Source organism: Dendrobates tinctorius, unplaced genomic scaffold (assembly GCF_039654945.1).
Source record: "Dendrobates tinctorius isolate UK_male_01 unplaced genomic scaffold, ASM3965494v1 ptg000143l, whole genome shotgun sequence".
In the NCBI taxonomy this organism is placed as follows: Eukaryota; Metazoa; Chordata; class Amphibia; order Anura; family Dendrobatidae; genus Dendrobates; species Dendrobates tinctorius.
In genome coordinates, this window is record NW_027361810.1 from 11522190 (window position 1) to 11548635 (window position 26446).

Below are 26446 nucleotides of genomic sequence, written 5' to 3' on the forward strand. Positions count from 1 at the left end.
TTTTGATCTATTATTCACCTCTTTCAGAGATGATACAGTGCTGCTCCTCCAGCCGCAGAGCCGTTTGGGTTGACATTGCAGGATGTTAATGACGTCTCACCTGGTGGGCAAATTAAAGCAAAAGTTGCCATGGACTCCTACCTTGCAGTTTAAGGGGCTTTGTCCAATTTTGAAGAGTATCATAATTTTAATTTAAATGTATATATTTGGGGCTTAATTTTTTTTTTTTTTTTTTTTTGCAATTGGGTTTCGTTAAAACGTTTGCACCATTTGTTCCTCTGCATATTCGACTTTTATTTCATAAATCAGCTTAGTCAGAAAAAGACAAATAAAATAATCTTCAACTGACTGTCAAAATTAGCTCACAGAGGGATTCTCAGTTGACTCGTTCAGCAGCCAGTAAAAGACAGAGCAACACGGGGGCTATAGAAGGCAAATGGTGCAAAATTATTTATGAAACCAAAATTGCCAAATGTATTATTTAGCCCCAAATACAAGCTGACCGGTTTGTTTCTGATCTCTTACACTGTCCTGTTTCTGGCCCGTCTGGATACGTCTTGGTCTTGTTCTCCAGGTGGTCGTATCCTGACCTGTCTCCTGGCTGTGTCGATGCTTCACACACCTGCCGCCATGTGGTGCCACGTGACCGGGGAACTGCCCTGGATCGCACACACCTCCCTGTGGGGGCTGAGCCTAAAAATGGAGTCCCAAGCCAATTGTGGCTTACAGGATCCACAAGTCCGATAAGAAACGAACTGCCACCCGAATCCCCCAAATGTCTGAATATTTGCTCTTCCAGCCACATGAACATCTGTAAGATATCAGCGGTAATCAGTGCATCGTCACTGCGAGTTGTGATTGTCTGCAGTGGTCTCATCCCATGACAACAAATGGAACAGGCCTGAAGAGGGAAAGGAGCAACAAGTGATCAGTAAGGTGCATTATCTGTACATATTTTTATTTTATCTTTGTGCAATCCAATCCCTTTAAAAATGTGCTGGACAATTCCTTTAAATCGAGCGCACAGTATAATATAACATATGTAGACATACGGGGGGCAGCACGGTGGCTCAGTGGTTAGCACTGTACTATATACTGTATATGGCAGCATGGTGACTCAGTGGTTAGCACTGTACTATATACTGTATATGGCAGCATGGTGGCTCAGTGGTTAGCACTGTACTATATACTGTATATGGCAGCATGGTGGCTCAGTGGTTAGCACTGTACTATATACTGTATATGGCAGCATGGTGGCTCAGTGGTTAGCACTGTACTATATATCTGGCAGCATGGTGGCTCAGATGGTAGCAATGTACTAATATAGGGCAGCACGGTGGCTCAGTGGTTAGCACTGTACTATATACTGTATATGGCAGCATGGTGGCTCAGTGGTTAGCACTGTACTATATACTGTATATGGCAGCATGGTGGCTCAGTGGTTAGCACTGTACTATATACTGTATATGGCAGCATGGTGGCTCAGTGGTTAGCACTGTACTATATATCTGGCAGCATGGTGGCTCAGATGGTAGCAATGTACTAATATAGGGCAGCACGGTGGCTCAGTGGTTAGCATTGTACTTATATACTGTATATAGGGTAGAAAGCCACATAGATCAAATGAGAGCGATTTGTATATAGATCAAGAAGTGTTAGACTAAAACAAATATTAAATATTATTATGATAAATATAAAATCATACACATAGAATTTAAAAGAGTGCCTCAAACCAAAACAGCTGACACACAAGTAGCTGAACGCTGTCTCCCCTCACCTCGACACGCGTTTCACTGTTGCTTCTTCCTGGGGGCATCCAGTAAGAAACAACAGCAAAACGTGCGTCGGGGTAAAGGGAGACAGCGTTCAGCTACTATTTGTGTGTCAGCTGGAATTTTTACCCACAGGTAATATGTACCCTTCCAACTTGTTGATTGCTGATATGTACTTTTAGCAGCCTACAGCCAACCTTTGAATGTGCATTGATTTGCCAAGCTTGGTAGATGTTGTGATTGATCAAGTTCTGGTGCAAGGTGCGCAGGGAGGGAAATCTTCCCAATAACCAAGATCTACAACACTCTTTATTTATATACAGCATCTGATGATTACATGCTCAATGTCTGTGCCTATACATGTCCAATCAGTAACTTTTCACATCTTTCAGGATAGACTGTTACATCTTTGCTGCATGTTCTATTTCACTCTTTTACATTCTATGTGTATGATTTTATATTTATCCTAATAAAGCATTGATTTTAATAACCTTTGTTTTAGGCTCCGGTCACACTATCAGTATTTGTTCAGTATTTTTTCTCAGCATATGTAAGCCAAAACCAGGTGAGGACAATCAGAGGACAAGGTATAATAGAAACAAGTGCACCAATTCTGCATGTTTGACCCACTCCGGGTTTTGGCTTACAAATACTGATGTGAAATACTGACTAGATACTGATAGTGCGGCCGTAGCCTTAGTCGAACACTTCTTGATCTATATACGATTCACTATTGTTTGATCTATGTGGTTTTCAATTATATGAAGTGTTGCCCCCATAGGTGTAGGAGGGGTCTAAGATAGTATTCTTATTATATCTAGAGCAGCACGGTGGCTCAGTGATTAGCACTATACTGTATATAGAGCAGCATGGTGGCTCACTGGATAGCATTGTACCATATATAGGGCAGCACGGTGGCTCAGTGGTTAGCACTATACTGTATATAGGGCAGCATGGTGGCTCACTGGTTAGCATTGTACCATATATAGGGCAGCACGGTGGCTCAGTGGTTATCACTGTACTATATATGCATGGTGGCTCAATGGTTAGCACTGTACTATATAGGGCAGCACGGTGGCTCAGTGGTTATCACTGTACTATATACAGTATGCATGGTGGCTCAATGGTTAGCACTGTACTATATAGGGCAGCATGGTGGCTCAGTGGTTAGCACTACTATATATAGGGCAGCACAGTGGCTTAGTCGTTAGCACTGTACTATATATAGGGCAGCATGGTGGCTCAATGGTTAGCACTGTACTTATATATAGGGTAGCATAGTGGCTCAGTGGTTAGCACTGTACTATATATAGGGCAGCACGGTGGATCAATGGTTAGCACTGCACTTATATATAGGGGAGCATGGTGGCTCAGTGGTTAGCACTGTACTTATATATAGGGCAGCATGGTGGCTCAGTGGTTAGCACTGTACTATATATAGGGCAGCACGGTGGATCAATGGTTAGCACTGCACTTATATATAGGGGAGCATGGTGGCTCAGTGGTTAGCACTGTACTTATATATAGGGCAGCATGGTGGCTCAGTCGTTAGCACTGTACTATATATAGGGCAGCACGGTGGATCAATGGTTAGCACTGCACTTATATACACTCACTGGCCACTTTATTAGGTACACCATGCTAGTAAGGGGTTGGACCCCCTTTTGCCTTCAGAACTGCCTCAATTCTTCGTGGCAGAGATTCAACAAGGTGCTGGAAGCATTCCTCAGAGATTTTGGACCATATTGACATGATGGCATCACACAGTTGGCGCAGATTTGTCGGCTGCACATCCCTGATGCGAATCTCCCTTTCCACCACATCCCAAAGATGCTCTATTGGATTGAGATCTGGTGACTGAGGAGGCCATTTGAGTACAGTGAACTCATTGTCATGTTCAAGAAACCAATCTGAGATGATTCGAGCTTTAGGACATGGCGCATTATCCTGCTGAAAGTAGCCATCAGATGTTGGGTACATTGTGGTCATAAAGGGATGGACATGGTCAGCAACAATACTCAGGTAGGCTGTGGCGTTGCAACGATGCTCAATTGGTACCAAGGGGCCCAAAGAGTGCCCAGAAAAAATTCCCCACACCATGACACCACCACCACCAGCCTGAACCGTTGATACAAGGCAGGATGGATCCATGCTTTCATGTTGTTTACGCCAAATTCTGACCCTACCATCCGAATGTCGCAGCAGAAATCGAGACTCATCAGACCAGGCAACGTTTTTCCAATCTTCTACTGTCCAATTTCGATGAGCTTGTGCAAATTGTAGCCTCAGTTTCCTGTTCTTAGCTGAGAGGAGTGGTACCCAGTGTGGTCTTCTGCTGCTGTAGCCCATCTGCCTCAAAGTTCGACGCACTGTGCGTTCAGAGATGCTCTTCTGCCTACCTTGGTTGTAACGGGTGGCAATTTGAGTCACTGTTGCCTTTCTATCAGCTCGAACCAGTCTGCCCATTCTCCTCTGACCTCTGGCATCAACATGGCATTTCCGGCCACAGAACTGCCGCTCACTGGATTTTTTTTCTTTTTCGGACCAGTCTCTGTAAACCCTAGAGATGGTTGTGCGTGAAAATCCCAGTAGATCAGCAGTTTCTGAAATACTCAGACCAGCCCTTCTGGCACCAACAATCTTGCCACGTTCAAAGGCACTCAAATCACCTTTCTTCCCCATACTGATGCTCGGTTTGAACTGCAGGAGATTGTCTTGACCATGTCTACATGCCTAAATGCACTGAGTTGCCGCCATGTGATTGGCTGATTAGAAATTAAGTCTTAACACACAGTTGGACAGGTGTACCTAATAAAGTGGCCAGTGAGTGTATAGGGGAGCATGGTGGCTCAGTGGTTAGCACTGTACTATATATAGGGCAGCATGGTGGCTCAGTGGTTATCACTGTACTTTATATAGGGCAGCACGGTGGCTCAATGGTTAGCACTGTACTATATATAGGGCAGCACGGTGGCTCAATGGTTAGCACTGTACTTATATATAGGGCAGCACGGTGGCTCAATGGTTAGCACTGTACTACATATAGAGCAGCATGGTGGCTCAATGGCTAGCACTGTAATTATATCTAGGGCAGCACAGTGGCTCAGTGGTTAGCATTTTACTACATACAGAGCATCACTGTTGCTGTGCAGCTCTGGGGCCCTGGGTTCAAATCCCTCCAAGGACAACATCTGCATGGAATATGTATGTTCTCCCTGTGTTTGCGTGGGTTCCCTGCAGATACTCCGGTTTCCTCCCACACTCCGGACATACTGATAGGGAATGTATAGCGTGAACCCCAATGGGGACAGTGATGATGGAATTAATGGCGCTAAATAAGTGAGTAAAATAAATAAAACCTGCTTTCTTCCAAAAGCACTTGAGAGAATTGGACAGAGCTGCAGTACCACTCACAACCTGTGGACCGGTGTGGAGCGGTTTCTGACAGAAAGCAGCAATGATTTTTTTTAATCCAGCATCAGCCCTAAATGTGCTGGATTATTGGAACTCTCCTTCTGGTTCTGCGAAGTTCTCTGCAGCTGGCGGAATAAACGCTATTAGCGGTGAAGAGACGGAGGAATTGGAGGAGTGCGGTGACGCACGGGCGAGGGGAAGCAGATTATGCAAAAGAGGCGAAGGATTTAGTAAATGTTGCATGGCATTATTGTTAACACAGCCAGAAAATCACAATTTTCGAGGTCTCGGGATTTACAGTTTAATCACAGGTAGTTGATAAGCCTTTGTCATAAAATTATTGTAATTACTCTCGCGCACTATGTCTTACGACTTCCCATAAAGTTTATCTCTCGTAAAAAGAAAAGGACGTTTAACTTAATTGAGATCCCAAGCCGAGCCCCGACGTGGAGCAAACACGTATTGCACATTTCCGCCACGTTACCTCGCGGCCGGCGCGTTCCACCTTCCCAAATAACAGGGCGCACTCCGTCCCCGGTTTCGTCTCATTCCTGCCCAGATTCTAATTTATCTTCAAGACTGGAGAAAAAAAAAGTGAATTAAACCCGAAGTGACGTCTTTGTCACCTACGAAATACGTCCCGTCAGGATGTGCTGCAGCGGCCGGGGTTTATGCCGCAAATCTGCCCTAAAGTCGCAACAAAACAGATCCTGGGAAAATCCGATCATAAAAAGGACCTGCCTTGGCGGGAAGAGAACGTCTCTGGGATCTGATCTGGAAGAAATGAGTGGAGTTGAGAAAATCTCCAGAGATTGGATTCGGGCAGATTCGCTCAGTCCGGGGGGAATATTCAATTCCATGGAATAAATTGGTTGCAAATTAAATTGATGGAAAAGAGGTTAAAAAAAATTTGGATATTGGTGAACCCAAATTTCATTGCTCATCTCACCTAAAGAGGGATCGTGACTCCAGCAAAGAAGAAAATGAGGCTGTGTTCACATGTGCAGATTATTGAGATGGTTTTTGCAGCAAATTCTTCAAAGTTCACCATTTTGTTAATTGTGCGCAAAATTTAAAAAAATGATCTTTATTTTTGCCCTTTTTTACAACTTTACAGGCTCTGTTCCCACAATGAGTTTTTGATGCTGCTTATTTTCACCGAGTCAAAAACTGAACGTCTTACAGTTCCAGCAGAGTGGATGGGATTATAGAAACCTCCTGCCTATTGCACATTTTGTTATGCGGTGGATTTTGAAATCCGTCAGCTTCTCCTGCAGGTACACGGAGTTTTCTGTGCAGATTTTCCCCATAGACTTCCATTAGATGCAGAAAACAATATTAATAAAGTTTTGCGAAAGCCAAATTTCAGGAATTATGAAAGGCAACTTTGATTAAAACATGATCTAGCAACAAGAGAGCAAAACTTCTATGTCAAAAGGGTAAAAAAAAATAAAGCAGTGAAAAAAAATGCAAATAACCAAATTAACATATTAGTTACAGAAAAGGTTTTGCTGCCTATTTGCTGCTTTCCTTAATGTGATTTTGTTGTGACCCTTTGCTGCATTTTTTAGGATCCCAAAGTCCAGCTTTGTTTCCATCTTGCAGACATGAGCAATACACGGTGCTAGGCCACCAATGTACGACGTATGTGAAACCACAAATCATTTTGGGGAAAAAAAGGGCAACTTACTCAAATGTTTTAGGGGAGAAAGCTTTTCATGTCTGAAAAAGTAGTGGCTATTCTAGACAAAATACTGCATTTGTGCATGAAGCACAGTCGTGAACTAAGGTTAAATGAGCTCATGAAAAAGTACACAATTGCAAAAGTAAAACCTGCAAGGGAAGGTGAATTGGTTGGACATTGTTTGCACATTGGAAGGGCATTGAGTTGGTCGGGCATTGTTTGCTTTACACATTGGTAGGGCATTGTGTTGGTTGGACATTGTTTGCACATTGGTAGGGCATTGAGTTGGTTGGGAATTGAGTGGGTTGGGCATTGTTTGCTTTACACATTGGTAGGGCATTGAGTTGGTTGGGCATTGTTTGCAGATTGGTAGGGCATTGAGTTGGTTGGACATTGTTTGCAGATTGGTAGGGCATTGAGTTGGTTGGACATTGTTTTCACATTGGTAGGGCACTGAGTTGGTTGGGCATTGTTTGCAGATTGGTAGGGCATTGAGTTGGTTGGACATTGTTTGCAGATTGATAGGGCACTGAGTTGGTTGGACATTGTTTTCACATTGGCAGGGCAATGAGTTGGTCGGGCATTGTTTGCTTTACACATTGGTAGGGCATTGTGTTGGTTGGACATTGTATGCACATTGGTAGGGCATTGAGTTGGTCGGGCATTGTTTGCTTTACACATTGGTAGGGCAATGAGTTGGTTGGACATTGTATGCACATTGGTAGGGCATTGAGTTGGTTGGACATTGTTTACACATTGGTAGGGCATTGAGTTGGTTGGACATTGTTTGCTTTACACATTGGTAGGGCATTGAGTTGGTTGGACATTGTTTTCACATTGGTAGGGCATTGAGTTGGTTGGACATTGTATGCACATTGGTAGGGCATTGAGTTGGTCGGGCATTGTTTGCTTTACACATTGGTAGGGCAATGAGTTGGTTGGACATTGTATGCACATTGGTAGGGCATTGAGTTGGTTGGACATTGTTTACACATTGGTAGGGCATTGAGTTGGTTGGACATTGTTTGCTTTACACATTGGTAGGGCATTGAGTTGGTTGGACATTGTTTTCACATTGGTAGGGCAATGAGTTGGTTGGACATTGTATGCACATTGGTAGGGCATTGAGTTGGTTGGACATTGTTTACACATTGGTAGGGCATTGAGTTGGTTGGACATTGTTTACACATTGGTAGGGCATTGAGTTGGTTGGACATTGTTTGCTTTACACATTGGTAGGGCATTGAGTTGGTTGGACATTGTTTTCACATTGGTAGGGCAATGAGTTGGTTGGACATTGTATGCACATTGGTAGGGCATTGAGTTGGTTGGACATTGTTTTCACATTGGTAGGGCATTGAGTTGGTTGGACATTGTTTACACATTGGTAGGGCATTGAGTTGGTTGGACATTGTTTGCTTTACACATTGGTAGGGCATTGAGTTGGTTGGACATTGTTTTCACATTGGTAGGGCATTGAGTTGGTTGGACATTGTTTGCTTTACACGTTGGTTGGGAATTGAGTTGGTTGGGCATTGTTTGCGTTCACACATATCATTTAACTAAACTGTACTTGGTGTCAAAAGAAGCAAAAACACAAAACTAAATTGGTTTACAATCCTGCTGTCACATGCCCCCATTGGAGGAAGCAAGATAGGCGAAACTGCGCTGTGGTTTGTCTATTGTTGGAATTTACACTAATGTAAGTTAAAATGAGATCTTGTTTCATGTGGCAGCTTTCTGTATATGCATATAAGCACTTTAATTTTTGATCCTAATGTCTATATGCCTTTATCTTGATTATAGTCACCTTGTTTTGGGAAGATTGCTTTTCTTAACATTTGGGCACTTTTCACTTTATTACTTATAAGGAATGCTTCCTCCATTTATTGCACTTTTTATGAATTTCTCAAATTATACCTTGCTGCTGCTAAGAATTTTCCACAACTTCCTTCTCTTCAAAGTTAGGAAGTGCAAAGTCTCCTACAACCAGATGTATTTCTGCCAGTGTGAAAAACACTTGGTCCACACGTACAGAAATGGGCACAATTATATCCTGTATACATTGGGTGGGATTTCCATCAGCAGCATTAAAAAAAACAACCGTAATCCACCGCTCATCAAATCCTCAAATTCTGAGTTACAGATGCCCGGTTGGTTCAAGCTAATTCTCTTGGTTAAGCAACCGTGACTTCATCAAGAATATCATTAGTCTTCACGATATCACGGGGAAAATAATATCTGACAGAGGTTAAAATGGCGCTTCACGCTGTAGGAAAGGGCCGAAAACTGAAAAAAATGAATTTCCGTCTCTCCGGATTACTACTCAGAGGCCAAAGAAATAACCTTGCAAATATTTTTTTTTAAAAAAAACCTCAATCATCAGCCTTGTAATGTTTGCACGGGTGAGTGCCATTTTGCTTCTTTTTTCTTGGCATTGTTAGGGGTCCCGAAGTTTGGAACCCATCAATATTAATGTCATGGCATGTCAGACCGTTGCAAGATGGAAACATATCTTTATTTTTTGCTGGAGGAAAAGTTTTGGAACTTTCTAATATACTTTCTGCATAATTTGCATTCATTTTCAAACTCTCTGCTTGCTGACAATGAGGGGGAAGACATTTTCATGCATTGAGAGCAATAAAAAAAATGTATCAATTCTCACAGCTGAAGGTTTGTTACAATGACGGACAATCCTCTATGAACTCTCCCGATAAGCTACAAGGTATCAGTGCGGACTGGAGCACGAGCTGTTCAGACCATATGATAATGAACCCAATTATGACTATGTTCATATCCTGCAGCGAAATCTGCTTCTAAACTATGAAACTATGATATTCTGCTCCTATTGACTACAATGGGAAATCCATTTTGTCTCACTTCTTGGCATAAATTTCAGACACTGGTTTATTTCTTGAACTATGGAGGCTGAAGCCCGCACACAATCCACAGGATAAATTACAGGTATCACTTCAGAGATCCCCAGAAATCTCTAAAGATAGCCTGATTCTCACAGCAGAGGGTTTGCTACAATTGCATCTAGTCTAGATGATCCTTTGTGAGCTAAACAGCCCTAATTCCAGGCTGATACCTGTATTCTTGCACAGGGGGCCTCCTTTGTCTGTGTTAGATGCCACTTGTCAATGGTGAGGTTAGGATTGGGGGGGAAAATGTTCCTTCCGACCCCCCATCAGTCCTCCCACAATATGTCTGTGGGGCGCCTATGGCATTGTCCTGAAGACCCCCATATATGCCTGTGATGGTGTGATATGTTATGTGGATGTCATTTTTTGTATATTCCTATTTTTAACAATTCCAGTTATTTTCATAGTGTTTTTCTTATTACATTGTGGGAGCAGTCACCTGACTACAGGCCCTTCAAGCACTACGTCATCCGGACCCCACCGGGGAGCAACCACCACGAACCGCATCAGAGTCGGTAAGCAATACTTTCGCTGCTACTACATTGGGAGAGTCTTGGGACAGAGAGGAGTTTAGGAGAGAAATAGAGGGTGACACTACCTTAGCAGCCCTTAGGCGAAAGGCAGAAACTGGGCACATGGGAGATAATGGGGATGGCTTCACTCGAGAAAACGGACTGTATTATCGTGTAATAAAGGGCAGTGACCAGGGCAACCAAGACGCACCGACCAGGCAACTCATTGTCCCTCAGAAGTACAGGGCACAGCTACTTCAACTGGCCCATGACATCCCCTTGGCTGGGCATCAAGGGAGAAAAAGGACTGAAAAGAGACTCACCCAAAGTTTTTACTGGCCGGGCGTCTCGCAGTCGGTAGCCCATTATTGCCGCACCTGTGATGTGTGCCAGCGAATGCGGCATCCAGGAGCTCGACATAAGGAACCCCTGCAATCCATGCCCATAATTGAGGAACCATTTCAACGTGCAGCCGTCGACATCCTAGGTCCTCTGGCCCACCCCAGCAGGTCAGGGAAAAAATATATCCTGACCGTGGTGGATTATGCCACTAGGTATCCTGAAGCTGTGGCCCTGTCCAGTATTACAGCAGTAAAGGTAGCCGAGGCCCTTGTTACCATCTTTACCCGGGTAGGGTTTCCTAGTGAAATATTGTCGGATCAAGGCACTCAGTTCATGTCAGATCTGGTCCAGTCCCTATGGCATACCTGTGGTGTTCGAGCCATTCGCACCACCCCATACCACCCGCAGACCAACGGACTATGTGAACGCTTTAATGGAACCCTAAAAAATATGCTGAGGGCTTTTGTTGACGTTGAAGAAGACTGGGAAAAGTACCTGCCACATCTCCTCTTCGCCTATCGGGAGGTTCCCCAAGAGTCCACAGGGTTCTCTCCCTTCGAACTACTGTTTAGCCGGAAGGTCCGTGGGCCTCTCACTCTTCTGAAAGAACATTTGGAGGGAGACATCTCAGATACCGGAAAGCCCATCGTTCCCTATGTTCTAGACCTCAGAGACCGTCTCGCCCAGCTAGCTACCTTCGCTAAAGAACATCAGCGAATGGCCCAGTCCAGACAAAAAACCTGGTATGACCGTAATGCCAGGAACCGGGAATTTATGGAAGGACAGCAAGTGCTCATGATTACTGCTTCCCCTGCCAACAAGCTTCAAGCAGTGTGGGAAGGCCCTTATCAGGTTGTCAAGAAAATTAATGACACTAACTATGTTATTGCCCTGGACTCTAGTGGTCGATGACAGAAAACCGTCCACATTAACATGCTGAAAGACTACCACGACCGATCTCTGCCTATTCTAGCTGTCTGCCACCCCCCTAGTGATACCGCCGCCGACGAGTATCTCCCAGATCTCCTCCAGGTTGCCCAAGCGGGAGGATCACTGGAACAAGTGCCCCTGGGCTCCCATTTATCGGATATACAAAAGGACGATATTGTTGCCGTACTAAGGCCGAGGGCTGCTGCTTTCTCCTCAAAGCCGGGGAAGACTACTCTCACCAGCCACCATGTGGAAACCCCCGGACAACGCCCCATCCAGCAGGCTGCCTACCGGGTTCCAGAGGCTGTTCAAGGCATGATAAAGAACAAACTGGAGGAGATGAAACAACTGGGAGTTATTCAGCCATCTCACAGTTCTTGGGCCTCTCCTGTCGTCCTGGTCCCCAAGAAGGATGGTACAACACGATTCTGTGTTGATTACAGACGACTAAATGATACCACCAAGAGTGATGCTTATCCCATGCCCAGGATTGATGATCTATTGGATCGTCTGGCCAGTGCCCAATTTGTGACCACGTTAGACTTGAGCAAGGGGTACTGGCAGATATCCCTAACGGAGGACGCTCGGGAGCGATCAGCCTTCATTACTCCATTTGGGCTTTATGAGTTCCTGGGAATGCCCTTTGGGATGAAAACTGCCCCCGCTACTTTCCAGAGACTGGTGGATCGACTGTTACAACAATGTCAGGACTTTGCCTGTGCTTACTTAGACGACATCGCCATTTTTAGCACAACCTGGGAGGAACATCTTAAACACTTGAGCATAGTGCTGGACTGTATCCTTACTGCAGGACTGAGCATTCGCCCTGATAAGTGCCAAATAGGGATGGCTGAGGTGCAGTACCTCGGGCATAGAGTAGGGGGTGGGACACTAAGGCCTGAGCCTGCCAAGGTGGAAGCCATTAGCAACTGGTGTAGACCCCAGACTAAAAAGCAGGTACTTGCATTTTTAGGAACTGCTGGCTACTATCGCAAATTTGTTGGCCAAGCCCCTAACCGACCTGACCTGCAAGAACATGCCTAGGAATGTGACGTGGACGACGGCATGCGAGGATGCCTTTTCAGCGTTAAAGACTGCCCTCGTCACTGCTCCTATCTTGGCTGCCCCGGATTATAAACGCAGGTTCCTCGTGCAGACAGATGCATCCACCTTTGGGATTGGGGCAGTACTTAGCCAAGTGAACACCGCCGGAGAAGAACATCCTGTTGCTTTTGCCAGTCGGAAACTACTGGATCGGGAAGTTGCCTATGCCACTATTGAAAAGGAGTGCCTTGCCATCGTATGGGCGCTAAAAAAATTGCAGCCCTACTTGTATGGCAGAGACTTTACAATTGTTACAGACCACAACCCCCTCACATGGCTGAATCGCGTATCAGGGGACAATGGAAGATTGCTGCGGTGGAGCTTGTCCTTACAACCCTACAGCTTCTCCATCCAATACAAGCGGGGAAGCCAACACCAGAACGCTGATGGACTGTCTCGACAAGAAGAACCATAGGCTCCCCAGGCCGACCTACCCCTGCCACTGTACAAGGAACTATAAATAACTGAGCAATGTGGACTAAAGTGAGCAGGCCAGAGGTCTGTGTAGACCTCATGGCGTGCTCACTTATTATGGGGGGGGAGAGGTTGTGATGGTGTGATATGCTATGTGGATGTCATTTTTTGTATATTCCTATTTTTAACAATTCCAGTTATTTTCATAGTGTTTTTCTTATTATATTGTAAGTCTACAGCCTCACTGTATCTGTCTCTTGATGACCCCCTGTAGTGCATTAATCCCTAAGGCCTTTTGTTCTCCTCTGGGAGGCAACTTGTTGGACTACCCCTGGACAAGGAAGGGGGTGGGGGGAAGAACGGCAGCTGGACAGGTCAGTTCCGGTATAGACATGATGGTGAAAAGGCTGCACTTCAGAGAGAAAGATCCATTTTTATCCTCTGGTGCTAGAGTTGTGGAATCTCGTTTCCCTGGACATTTTATCCTGTTCCTGGACTGCATTCTTATTCTGGACTATCTTATCCTTTGTGTGGTGGACTGAATATGGACCTTTTCGTATTTTTGCCTGAATAAAGGTCTTGAAATTGTTCACTCTTCGCTTACTCTGTTGATTGTGTGATACCAGAGAAGGACGCCGTGACAATGCCACGCTTCTACGCCTATGGAGCCCAGCCTGTGCATTCATTGGAGATAGCTATATTACAGTATGGCAGTGTATTCTACAAACAATCAAGTAACTTACAGGAACCAATATAAAAAAAGTAAACAAAACAATAAACAATATCACCACCTTTATCCATAACATAAATATTAAATAAACACATTTATTATTGTTGTGTATGTAAAATATCAGATCAGTACTATCCAGCATGGTGGAAAAAAAAAATAGAAATGGCAGAATTGCTCTTTTATAGTCGCATTGTTTTCTCCGCCAACAAAAAAAGGAATAAAATGAAAATCAATCAGTTATATGGACCCCAAAATGGTGTCGCTAAAAACTACAGCTTGTAACACATTTCAAAGCCTTACACAATATCCAGTGAGAAATAAAAAAAAGAGTTATAGCTCTTGAAAGACCGGGAGGCAAAACATAAAGCAAAGAAGGGCCCGTCTGTAATGTGAGAGCCCGTATCAACCCAGAGCCGGCCCGTCCATGGGGGGATCACTGATATTCCGTCATCTTCACGGAAGGAAAGTGCTGCAGCAACCTGTCCTGTAAAAAAGTACAGAAATCTATGGTTCTAGCAGGGCCGCGTTAGGGGCAGGCAGCCCAGGCAGCTGCCTAGGGCCCCCGCTCCCCCAGGGTCCTAGATAGCACAATCTGCTGACAGCGGAAGCAGGGTGAATGGCGCTTACACCTTCACTGATACATCGATCAGTGGGCAGCACGGTGGCTCAGTGGTTAGCACTGAAGTCCTGCAGCGCTGGGGTCTTTGTATGGGTTTCCTCCGGTTTCCCCACCACACTCCAGAGACATACTGATAGGGATTCTAGATTGCGAGTCCTAATGGGGACAGCGTTGAATGATGTGTGTGAAGCGCTGTGGAATTAATGGCGCTGTATTAGTGTGTAAAATAAAGATTTGTGTACGTCTGTGTGCGCACACGTCAGCTATTTGCTGCAGGATTTTCTGCATCTTTTGGCAGGAAAAATGCAGAGTACTGTACAATAAGCGATTTTTTTGATGCATTTTTGTTGCAGATTTTCCCCACTCGATAATATGAGTGAAATCCGAAGCAAAAAAGCTCATGTATCAGCAAGTCACAAAGAAGCAACGAGACGTCAAGATTCTCATTCACTTCAGGTCTTGTGACAAATCTGCGCAGAAAAAAACGCAACAAATCTGCCACGTGTGCACCGGCCCTTAGGGTGCGGATTCTGCTGCGGATCCGCAGGCATTGTACAGTACAATGTTAATGAATGGGATTTAAAAACCGCTGTGCACATGCTGCGGATTTTTCCGCACGGATTTGCTGTGGTTTTAAATCTGCACCATGTCAATTCTTTCTGTGGATTCCGCAGCGGTTTGACCTCTGTTCCATTGTCCAGGTGTCAAACCACAGATGAAAACCGCAGGTCACTTTACCTGCAAATCCGCGTGGAAAAATCCGCACTGTGTGCACTCACCCTTAATTTCCCACAGTAGTGTCTAAATTTTCTACAATTGTAGCAAACCCTCAGCAGTTAGGAGTATTAGGTGGTCCCAGGGAATAGGAGAGGCTTTCTTCATCTGGGTGTAGCACGAGTACAACGGCCTCTTTTGGGGGAAGAACATCTTGTTCTTAAAAGCATCAGGTCCGGCACATATTCCGGTTGTAAAAAAAAAATAATATATATATAAATAATGTAAAATAACAAAATACCGTAATATAATAGTGCTCACTATTCAAAAGAGGAGATAATGGAAAAATGTCCAGGAGAATGATGTTCCTGGGCTGATGGTGCAGCGGCGCCGCCTGCACCTCTCCTCTCGGAGGTCACCGTGTGCGTCTCCTCCGCGCCGCCTTAATAGGACAGATGAGACGCCGCGCACGGCCTGCTCTCTAATGCCTTTCGGTGAGGGATGGAGGCCTCTCTTGCGGGCAGCTCTTCGCCTCTCGCTCAAGCCTCCAATGAGGACAAATCACCTCGCCGGCTCGGTAGTCATGTTCGGGAGACCCGGCGGCGCAGCGTAAAGGAGTTGGGAATGATAAAGAGGCCGCAGTTTTCCAAACGACTTCTATAACCCACACCTGCTGCCCGCCAGGCCTCATAATGCAGGGGCACGCCGGCAATTACTGGACTGCGAGCACGAAAACACAACCTGGGGTAACCCTTCCCTGACTGGAGGGGACGGCAAGCGGTGACATCTGCAGGCCGAGAGTCACTGTCTCCTATGGAGCGTTTAAAGGGAGTGGTGAAAACCCTATAATTGTACCGCCGGCGGCTGCAGACACCTCTCTCGTTTACAAAAACATTAACTTTCACTGAAATGAGTGTAATTTGGTATTTGTGGACCAAAATAAAAAGCAATTATCATCACAACCAGCGAGGCTTTTATTCCGTATTATAGAAACCCACAGTGTGACGGCAGATTATGAGATAATGATGTTAAACAGCAAAGAGGCTGATGTGAAATTAATAACAACTCCGGCGTCGGGATCCTTTTATTTTATATTTATTTATTTTTTTTTTTCACAAGGCAGCAGAGGAAAACATTGCAGATATCACTGTTAAAAAAGGAAACCATCAACAACCGCTGCAAAAAATTACTATTGGAGACAGTATAATAGCAGTTATAATCATATACATGAGGGCAGTATTATAATTATATTCTTGTACATAGGAGCAGTATTATAGTAGTTATATTCTTGTACATAGGGGGCAGTATTATAGTAGTTATATTCTTGTACATAGGAGCAGTATTATAGTAGTTATATTCTTGTACATAGGAGCAGTATTATAGTAGTTATATTCTTGTACATAGGGGCAGTATTCTAGTAGTTATATTCTTGTACATGTTGGCAGTATTATAGTAGTTATATTCTTGTACATAGAGGGCAGTATTATAGTAGTTATATTCGTGTACATAGGGGCAGGATTATAGTAGTTATATTATTGTACATAGGGGGCAGTATTATAGTAGTTATATTCTTGTACATAGGGGCAGTATTATAGTAGTTATATTCTTGTACATAGGGGCAGTATTATAGTAGTTATATTCTTGTACATAGGGGCAGTATTCTAGTAGTTATATTCTTGTACATAGGGGCAGTATTATAGTAGTTATATTATTGTACATAGGGGCAGTATTATAGTAGTTATATTCTTGTACATAGGGGCAGGATTATAGTAGTTATATTATTGTACATAGGGGGCAGTATTATAGTAGTTATATTCTTGTACATAGGGGCAGTATTATAGTAGTTATATTCTTGTACATAGGGGCAGTATTATAGTAGTTATATTATTGTACATAGGGGGCAGTATTATAGTAGTTATATTATTGTACATAGGGGGCAGTATTATAGTAGTTATATTCTTGTACATAGGGGCAGTATTATAGTAGTTATATTCTTGTACATAGGAGCAGTATTATAGTAGTTATATTCTTGTACATAGGGGCAGTATTCTAGTAGTTATATTCTTGTACATGTTGGCAGTATTATAGTAGTTATATTCTTGTACATAGAGGGCAGTATTATAGTAGTTATATTCTTGTACATAGGGGCAGGATTATAGTAGTTATATTATTGTACATAGGGGGCAGTATTATAGTAGTTATATTCTTGTACATAGGGGCAGTATTATAGTAGTTATATTCTTGTACATAGGAGGCAGTATTATAGTAGTTATATTCTTGTACATAGGGGAAGTATTATAGTAGTTATATTCTTGTACATAGAGGGCAGTATTATAGTAGTTATATTCTTGTACATAGGGGCAGTATTATAGTAGTTATATTCTTGTACATAGAGGGCAGTATTATAGTAGTTATATTCTTGTACATAGGGGCAGGATTATAGTAGTTATATTATTGTACATAGGGGGCAGTATTATAGTAGTTATATTCTTGTAGATAGAGGCAGTAATATAGTAGTTATATTCTTGTACATAGGAGCAGTATTATAGTAGTTATATTCCTGTACATAGGGGCAGGATTATAGTAGTTATATTATTGTACATAGGGGCAGTATTATAGTAGTTATATTCTTGTACATAGGAGCAGTATTATAGTAGTTATTAGTGTTGAGCATTCCGATACCGCAAGTATCGGGTATCGGCCGATACTTGCTGTATCGGAATTCCGATACCGACTTCCGATATTTTTTCAATATCGGAATTCGGCATCGGAATCGGAAGTTCAGTTGATTGACAGCCTGACGTCATCATGATGCGCGGTGTGTGCGCATCATGATGCGCCGTCATTTCGGGCCTTCCGGGGGTCTCTGCCGGCCTGCCGGGGGGCTGTGCCGGCCTGCCGGGGGGCTGTGTGGACTGCCCGGGGTCTGTACCGGCCTGCCGGGGGGCTGTGCCGGCCTGCCGGTGGTCTGTGCACCCTGTGGGGGTCTGTACCGGCCTGCCGGGGGGCTGTGCCGGCCTGCCGGGGGGATGTGCTGATGTCCGGGGGTCTGTGCAAGCATCGTCCGATGGGACTACAAGTCCCATCTGGCGATGCCTGCTACCATGACAGTGATTGACACATTAGCCAATGATGGGACAGTAGTAGTCCCATCATCCGGCTAATGTGTTAAATGTTAAAAAAAAAAAATACTACATACATACTACATGCTACATACATACTACATGCTACATACATACTACATATATACTACATACATACTACATACATGCTACATACATGCTACATACATGCTGCATGCTACATACATACTACATACATACTACATGCATGCTACATACATACATGCATGCTACATACATACTACATGCATGCTACATACATACTACATGCATGCTACATACATACTACATGCTACATACATACCACATACATACTACATACATACTACATACTACATATATACTACATGCATGCTACATACATACTACATGCTACATACATACCACATACATGCTACATACATACTACATATATACTACATACATACTACATACATACTACATGCATACTACATGCATACTACATACATACTACATGCATGCTACATACATACTACATGCATGCTACATACATACTACATGCTACATACATACCACATACATACTACATACATACTACATACTACATATATACTACATGCATGCTACATACATACTACATGCTACATACATACTACATGCTACATACATACCACATACATGCTACATACATACTACATATATACTACATACATACTACATACATACTACATGCATGCTACATACATACATGCTACATACATACCACATACATACTACATACATACTACATACATACTACATGCTACATACATACTACATATATACTACATGCATGCTACATACATACTACATGCTACATACATACCACATACATACCACATACATGCTACATACATACTACATGCATACTACATGCATACTACATACATACTACATGCATGCTACATACATACTACATGCTACATACATACCACATACATACTACATACATACTACATACATACTACATGCTACATACATACTACATATATACTACATGCATGCTACATACATACTACATGCTACATACATACCACATACATACTACATACATGCTACATACATACTACATATATACTACATGCATGCTACATACATACTACATATATACTACATGCATGCTACATACATACTGCATGCTACATGCATGCTACATACATACTACATACATACTACATGCTACATACATACCACATATATACTACATACATACAATACATTCATACAATACATACATAGACATACAGTACATATAACATAGAGTAACATACTTACCAATACTTGTCACATTGTTCCCCGAAGCCATTGTCTTTTCCGGAATAAATATTAACATAACAAACCACAAAAATACTCACCCACGATCCGAAGCAGTCCACGAGTGTGTCCCACGACGATCTTGGGTAGAGAACTGCAGCATCAGATGATGCTGCCGTTCTCTACGGGCTGCAGGAATCCAATGACGGAAGGTAGGTATCCTTCCGCACTGTATTCCTCCGCCACTTAAAAAAAAAAAGTCCCTAGTCTCACTTTATGCCATTGCTGTGTGGGAATTTCCCACACAGCAATGGCATAAAGTGAGACTAGGGACTTTTTTTTTTTTTAAGTGGCGGAGGAATACAGTGCGGAAGGATACCTACCTTCCGTCATTGGATTCCTGCAGCCTGTAGAGAACGGCAGCATCAGCTGATGCTGCAGTTCTCTACCCAAGATCGTCGTGGGACACACTCGTGGACTGCTTCGGATCGTGGGTGAGTATTTTTGTGGTTTGTTATGTTAATATTTATTCCGGAAAAGACAATGGCTTCGGGGAACAATGTGACAAGTATTGGTAAGTATGTTACTCTATGTTATATGTACTGTATGTCTATGTATGTATTGTATGAATGTATTGTATGTATGTAGTATATATGTGGTATGTATGTAGCATGTAGTATGTATGTAGTATGTATGTAGCATGCATGTAGCATGCAGTATGTATGTAGCATGCATGTAGTATATATGTAGTATGTATGTAGCATGCATGTAGTATATATGTATGAATGTATGTAGCATGTAGTATGTATGTAGTATGTATGTGGTATGTATGTAGCATGTAGTATGTATGTAGTATGCATGTAGTATGTATGTAGTATGTATGTAGTATATATGTAGTATGTATGTAGCATGTAGTATGTATGTAGCATGCATGTAGTATATATGTAGTATGTATGTAGCATGTAGTATGTATGTAGTATGTATGTGGTATGTATGTAGCATGTAGTATGTATGTAGTATGCATGTAGTATGTATGTAGTATGTATGTAGTATATATGTAGTATGTATGTAGTATGTATGTAGCATGCATGTAGTATATATGTAGTATATATGTAGCATGTAGCATGTATGTAGTATGTATGTGGTATGTATGTAGCATGTAGTATGTATGTAGCATGCATGTAGTATATATGTAGTATGTATGTAGCATGTAGTATGTATGTAGTATGTATGTAGTATATATGTAGTATGTATGTAGCATGTAGTATGTATGTAGCATGCATGTAGTATATATGTAGTATATATGTAGCATGTAGCATGTATGTAGTATGTATGTGGTATGTATGTAGCATGTAGTATGTATGTAGCATGCATGTAGTATATATGTAGTATGTATGTAGCATGTAGTATGTATGTAGCATGCATGTAGTATATATGTAGTATGTATGTAGCATGTAGTATGTATGTAGCATGCATGTAGTATATATGTAGTATGTATGTAGCATGTAGTATGTATGTAGCATGCATGTAGTATATATGTAGTATGTAGCATGTAGTATGTATGTAGCATGCATGTAGCATGTACTATGTATGTAGCATGCATGTAGTATATGTGTTATGTATGTAGCATGTAGCATGCATGTAGCATGCATGTAGTATGTATGTAGTATGTATGTAGTATATATGTGGTATGTATGTAGCATGTAGTATGTATGTAGCATGTAGTATGTATGTAGCATGCAGTATGTATGTAGCATGCATGTAGTATATATGTAGTATGTATGTAGTATATATGTAGTATGTATGTTGCATGTAGTATTTATGTAGTATGAATGTAGCATGTATGTAGCATGTATGTAGTATGTAGTATGAATGTAGCATGTATGTAGTATGCATGTTGTATGTATGTAGCATGTAATTTTTTTTTTACATTCAACACATTAGCCGGATGATAGGACTATTACTGTCCCATCATTGGCTAATGTGTCAATCACTGTCATGGTAGCAGGCATCGCCCGATGGGACTTGTAGTCCCATCGGACGATGCCTGCACAGACCCCCGAAGCCTGCACAGACCACCGGCAGGCCGGCACAGCCCCCCGGCAGGCCGGCACAGCCCCCCGGAGCCTGCACAGACCACCGGCAGGCCGGCACAGCCCCCCGGCAGGCCGGCACAGCCCCCCGGAGCCTGCACAGTCCCCCGGCAGGCCGGCACAGCCCCCCGGCAGGCCGCCACAGCCCACCGGAGCCTGCACAGACTACCGGCAGGCCGGCACAGCCCCCCGGCAGGCCGGCACAGACCACCGGAGCCTGCACAGACCCCCTGGCAGGCCGGCACAGCCCCCCGAAAGGCCCGTACAGACCCCAGAGAGGCTGTACAAGGGCAGGAAAGGGTTTTTCTTATTCCGATACCGGAAGTCCCATAGACTTGAATGGGACTTCCGGTATCGGAATCGGCGATACCGATACTTTTTTTAAAGATCGGCCGATACCATCCGATACGATACTTTGAAGTATCGGACGGTATCGCTCAACTCTAGTAGTTATATTCTTGTACATAGGGGCAGGATTATAGTAGTTATATTGTTGTACATAGGAGGCAGTATTATTGTAGTTATATTCTTGTATATAGGGGCAGTATTATAGTAGTTATATTCTTGTACATAGGGGCAGTATTATAGTAGTTATATTCTTGTACATAGGAGCAGTATTATAGTAGTTATATTCTTGTACATAGGGGCAGTATTATAGTAGTTATATTCTTGTACATAGGAGCAGTATTATAATAGTTATATTCCTGTACATAGAGGCAGTGTTATAGTAGTTATATTCTTGTACATAGGAGCAGTATTATAGTAGTTATATTATTGTACATAGGAGCAGTATTATAGTAGTTATATTCTTGTACATAGAGGCAGTATTATAGTAGTTATATTCTTGTACATAGGAGCAGTATTATAGTAGTTATATTCCTGTACATAGGAGCAGTATTATAGTAGTTATATTCTTGTACATAGAGGCAGTATTATAGTAGTTATATTCTTGTACATAGGAGCAGTATTATAGTAGTTATATTCCTGTACATAGGAGCAGTATTATAGTAGTTATATTCTTGTACATAGAGGCAGTATTATAGTAGTTATATTCTTGTACATAGGAGCAGTATTATAGTAGTTGTATTCTTGTACATAGGAGCAGTATTATAGTAGTTGTATTCTTGTACATAGGGGCAGTATTATAGTAGTTATATTCTTGTACATAGGGGCAGTATTCTAGTAGTTATATTATTGTACATGTTGGCAGTATTATAGTAGTTATATTCTTGTACATAGAGGGCAGTATTATAGTAGTTGTATTCTTGTACATAGGGGGCAGTATTATAGTAGTTATATTCTTGTACATAGGAGCAGTATTATAGTAGTTGTATTCTTGTACATAGGAGCAGTATTATAGTAGTTGTATTCTTGTACATAGGGGCAGTATTATAGTAGTTATATTCTTGTACATGTTGGCAGTATTATAGTAGTTATATTCTTGTACATAGAGGGCAGTATTATAGTAGTTGTATTCTTGTACATAGGGGGCAGTATTATAGTAGTTATATTCTTGTACATAGAGGCAGTATTATAGTAGTTATATTCTTGTACATAGGAGCAGTATTATAGTAGTTATATTCTTGTACATAGGAGCAGTATTATAGTAGTTGTATTCTTGTACATAGGAGCAGTATTCTAGTAGTTGTATTCTTGTACATGTTGGCAGTATTCTAGTAGTTATATTCTTGTACATGTTGGCAGTATTATAGTAGTTATATTCTTGTACATAGAGGGCAGTATTATAGTAGTTGTATTCTTGTACATAGGGGGCAGTATTATAGTAGTTATATTCTTGTACATAGAGGGCAGTATTATAGTAGTTATATTCTTGTACATAGGGGCAGTATTATAGTAGTTATATTCTTGTACATAGGAGCAGTATTATAGTAGTTGTATTCTTGTACATAGGAGCAGTATTATAGTAGTTGTATTCTTGTACATAGGGGCAGTATTATAGTAGTTATATTCTTGTACATAGGGGCAGTATTATAGTAGTTGTATTCTTGTACATAGGGGGCAGTATTATAGTAGTTATATTCTTGTACATAGAGGGCAGTATTATAGTAGTTATATTCTTGTACATAGGGGCAGTATTATAGTAGTTATATTCTTGTACATAGGAGCAGTATTATAGTAGTTGTATTCTTGTACATAGGAGCAGTATTATAGTAGTTGTATTCTTGTACATAGGAGCAGTATTATAGTAGTTGTATTCTTGTACATAGGGGCAGTATTATAGTAGTTATATTCTTGTACATAGGGGCAGTATTATAGTAGTTATATTCTTGTACATAGGGGCAGTATTATAGTAGTTATATTCTTGTACATAGGGGCAGTATTATAGTAGTTATATTCTTGTACATAGAGGCAGTATTATAGTAGTTATATTCTTGTACATAGGAGCAGTATTATAGTAGTTATATTCCTGTACATAGGAGCAGTATTATAGTAGTTATATTCTTGTACATAGAGGCAGTATTATAGTAGTTATATTCTTGTACATAGGAGCAGTATTATAGTAGTTATATTCCTGTACATAGGAGCAGTATTATAGTAGTTATATTCTTGTACATAGAGGCAGTATTATAGTAGTTATATTCTTGTACATAGGAGCAGTATTATAGTAGTTGTATTCTTGTACATAGGAGCAGTATTATAGTAGTTGTATTCTTGTACATAGGGGCAGTATTATAGTAGTTATATTCTTGTACATAGGGGCAGTATTCTAGTAGTTATATTATTGTACATGTTGGCAGTATTATAGTAGTTATATTCTTGTACATAGAGGGCAGTATTATAGTAGTTGTATTCTTGTACATAGGGGGCAGTATTATAGTAGTTATATTCTTGTACATAGGAGCAGTATTATAGTAGTTGTATTCTTGTACATAGGAGCAGTATTATAGTAGTTGTATTCTTGTACATAGGGGCAGTATTATAGTAGTTATATTCTTGTACATGTTGGCAGTATTATAGTAGTTATATTCTTGTACATAGAGGGCAGTATTATAGTAGTTGTATTCTTGTACATAGGGGGCAGTATTATAGTAGTTATATTCTTGTACATAGAGGCAGTATTATAGTAGTTATATTCTTGTACATAGGAGCAGTATTATAGTAGTTATATTCTTGTACATAGGAGCAGTATTATAGTAGTTGTATTCTTGTACATAGGAGCAGTATTCTAGTAGTTGTATTCTTGTACATGTTGGCAGTATTCTAGTAGTTATATTCTTGTACATGTTGGCAGTATTATAGTAGTTATATTCTTGTACATAGAGGGCAGTATTATAGTAGTTGTATTCTTGTACATAGGGGGCAGTATTATAGTAGTTATATTCTTGTACATAGAGGGCAGTATTATAGTAGTTATATTCTTGTACATAGGGGCAGTATTATAGTAGTTATATTCTTGTACATAGGAGCAGTATTATAGTAGTTGTATTCTTGTACATAGGAGCAGTATTATAGTAGTTGTATTCTTGTACATAGGGGCAGTATTATAGTAGTTATATTCTTGTACATAGGGGCAGTATTATAGTAGTTGTATTCTTGTACATAGGGGGCAGTATTATAGTAGTTATATTCTTGTACATAGAGGGCAGTATTATAGTAGTTATATTCTTGTACATAGGAGCAGTATTATAGTAGTTGTATTCTTGTACATAGGAGCAGTATTATAGTAGTTGTATTCTTGTACATAGGAGCAGTATTATAGTAGTTGTATTCTTGTACATAGGGGCAGTATTATAGTAGTTATATTCTTGTACATAGGGGCAGTATTATAGTAGTTATATTCTTGTACATAGGGGCAGTATTATAGTAGTTATATTCTTGTACATAGGGGCAGTATTATAGTAGTTATATTCTTGTACATAGGGGCAGTATTATAGTAGTTATATTTTTGTACATAGGAGCAGTATTATAGTAGTTATATTCTTGTATATAGGGGCAGTATTATAGTTGTTATATTCTTGTACATAGGAGCAGTATTATAGTAGTTATATTCTTGTAGATAGGGGCAGTATTATAGTAGTTGTATTCTTGTACATAGGGGGCAGTATTATAGTATTCAACAGTAGGGAGGCGTGATGTAGTTGTTAGTGGTGCTAATAATAAACCCTGGCACAAAATTGAGATGTGGGGAAGACTTGTTGACATTTACCTAACTTGTCTGCAGATAGTTGCATGTGACTTGCATTGAAGCAAATGGCAAGTGAGTCATGTGCAACTTACGACCAGAGACAGAAAATCCAATGTTTTGACAAATGATTTGTGACTCTTCGTCGCAGGCGATTCATGTGCGACACTATAGGAAATCATCAGTGGCGTAACTACAAAGTTATGGGCCCCGATGCGAAATTTCAAAAGGGCCCCCCAATGCCAAAATACACGCACATCTCCGCTCCGTACACCTCGTTCACACACGGCTGCTCTCCGTACACCTCAAACACACACGGCACTGCTACATCCACCCTGTAAACCCCTCCTCACCCCACACATAAACTTACCCTCATCCAGCAGTGCACCATGACAACCAGTCCAGCACGGCAGAGTCCTGCATACACAGTGACCGAGGGCTGTGCGCACAGGACTTGTGATGAGGGCACAGGAGGGGAAGAGTCAGGGGTCACATTATCCGGGGCCTCAGACTGATCATGTGACCCCTGACTCCTCCCCTCCTGTGACCTCATCACAGGTCCTGTGCGCACAGAGCAGCCAGTTGCAGCCAATGAGTGCGACCGCGGTAGTCCCGCCCCTGGAAATCATCAATTGCAATGTCGCAATGCGATACTGCAATTTTAGCATCACTTG

General features: G+C 41.7%; 1 long non-coding RNA gene across 2 annotated transcripts in view; it reads left to right on the forward strand.

Moving 5' to 3' along the window:
• Positions 1 to 599: 599 nt before the first annotated feature.
• Positions 600 to 26446, forward strand: part of LOC141049089 (uncharacterized) — a 177853-nt gene continuing 152006 nt past the window's right edge. Inside the window, exons 1-2 of one of the 2 annotated variants that reach the window (XR_012220243.1) lie at positions 6310 to 6463; positions 10230 to 10309. This is a non-coding gene — a long non-coding RNA (uncharacterized lncRNA). Of the gene's footprint in view, positions 937 to 6309; positions 6464 to 10229; positions 10310 to 26446 lie in introns of those variants that run through there. The other variant, XR_012220242.1, reaches the window with a different exon arrangement.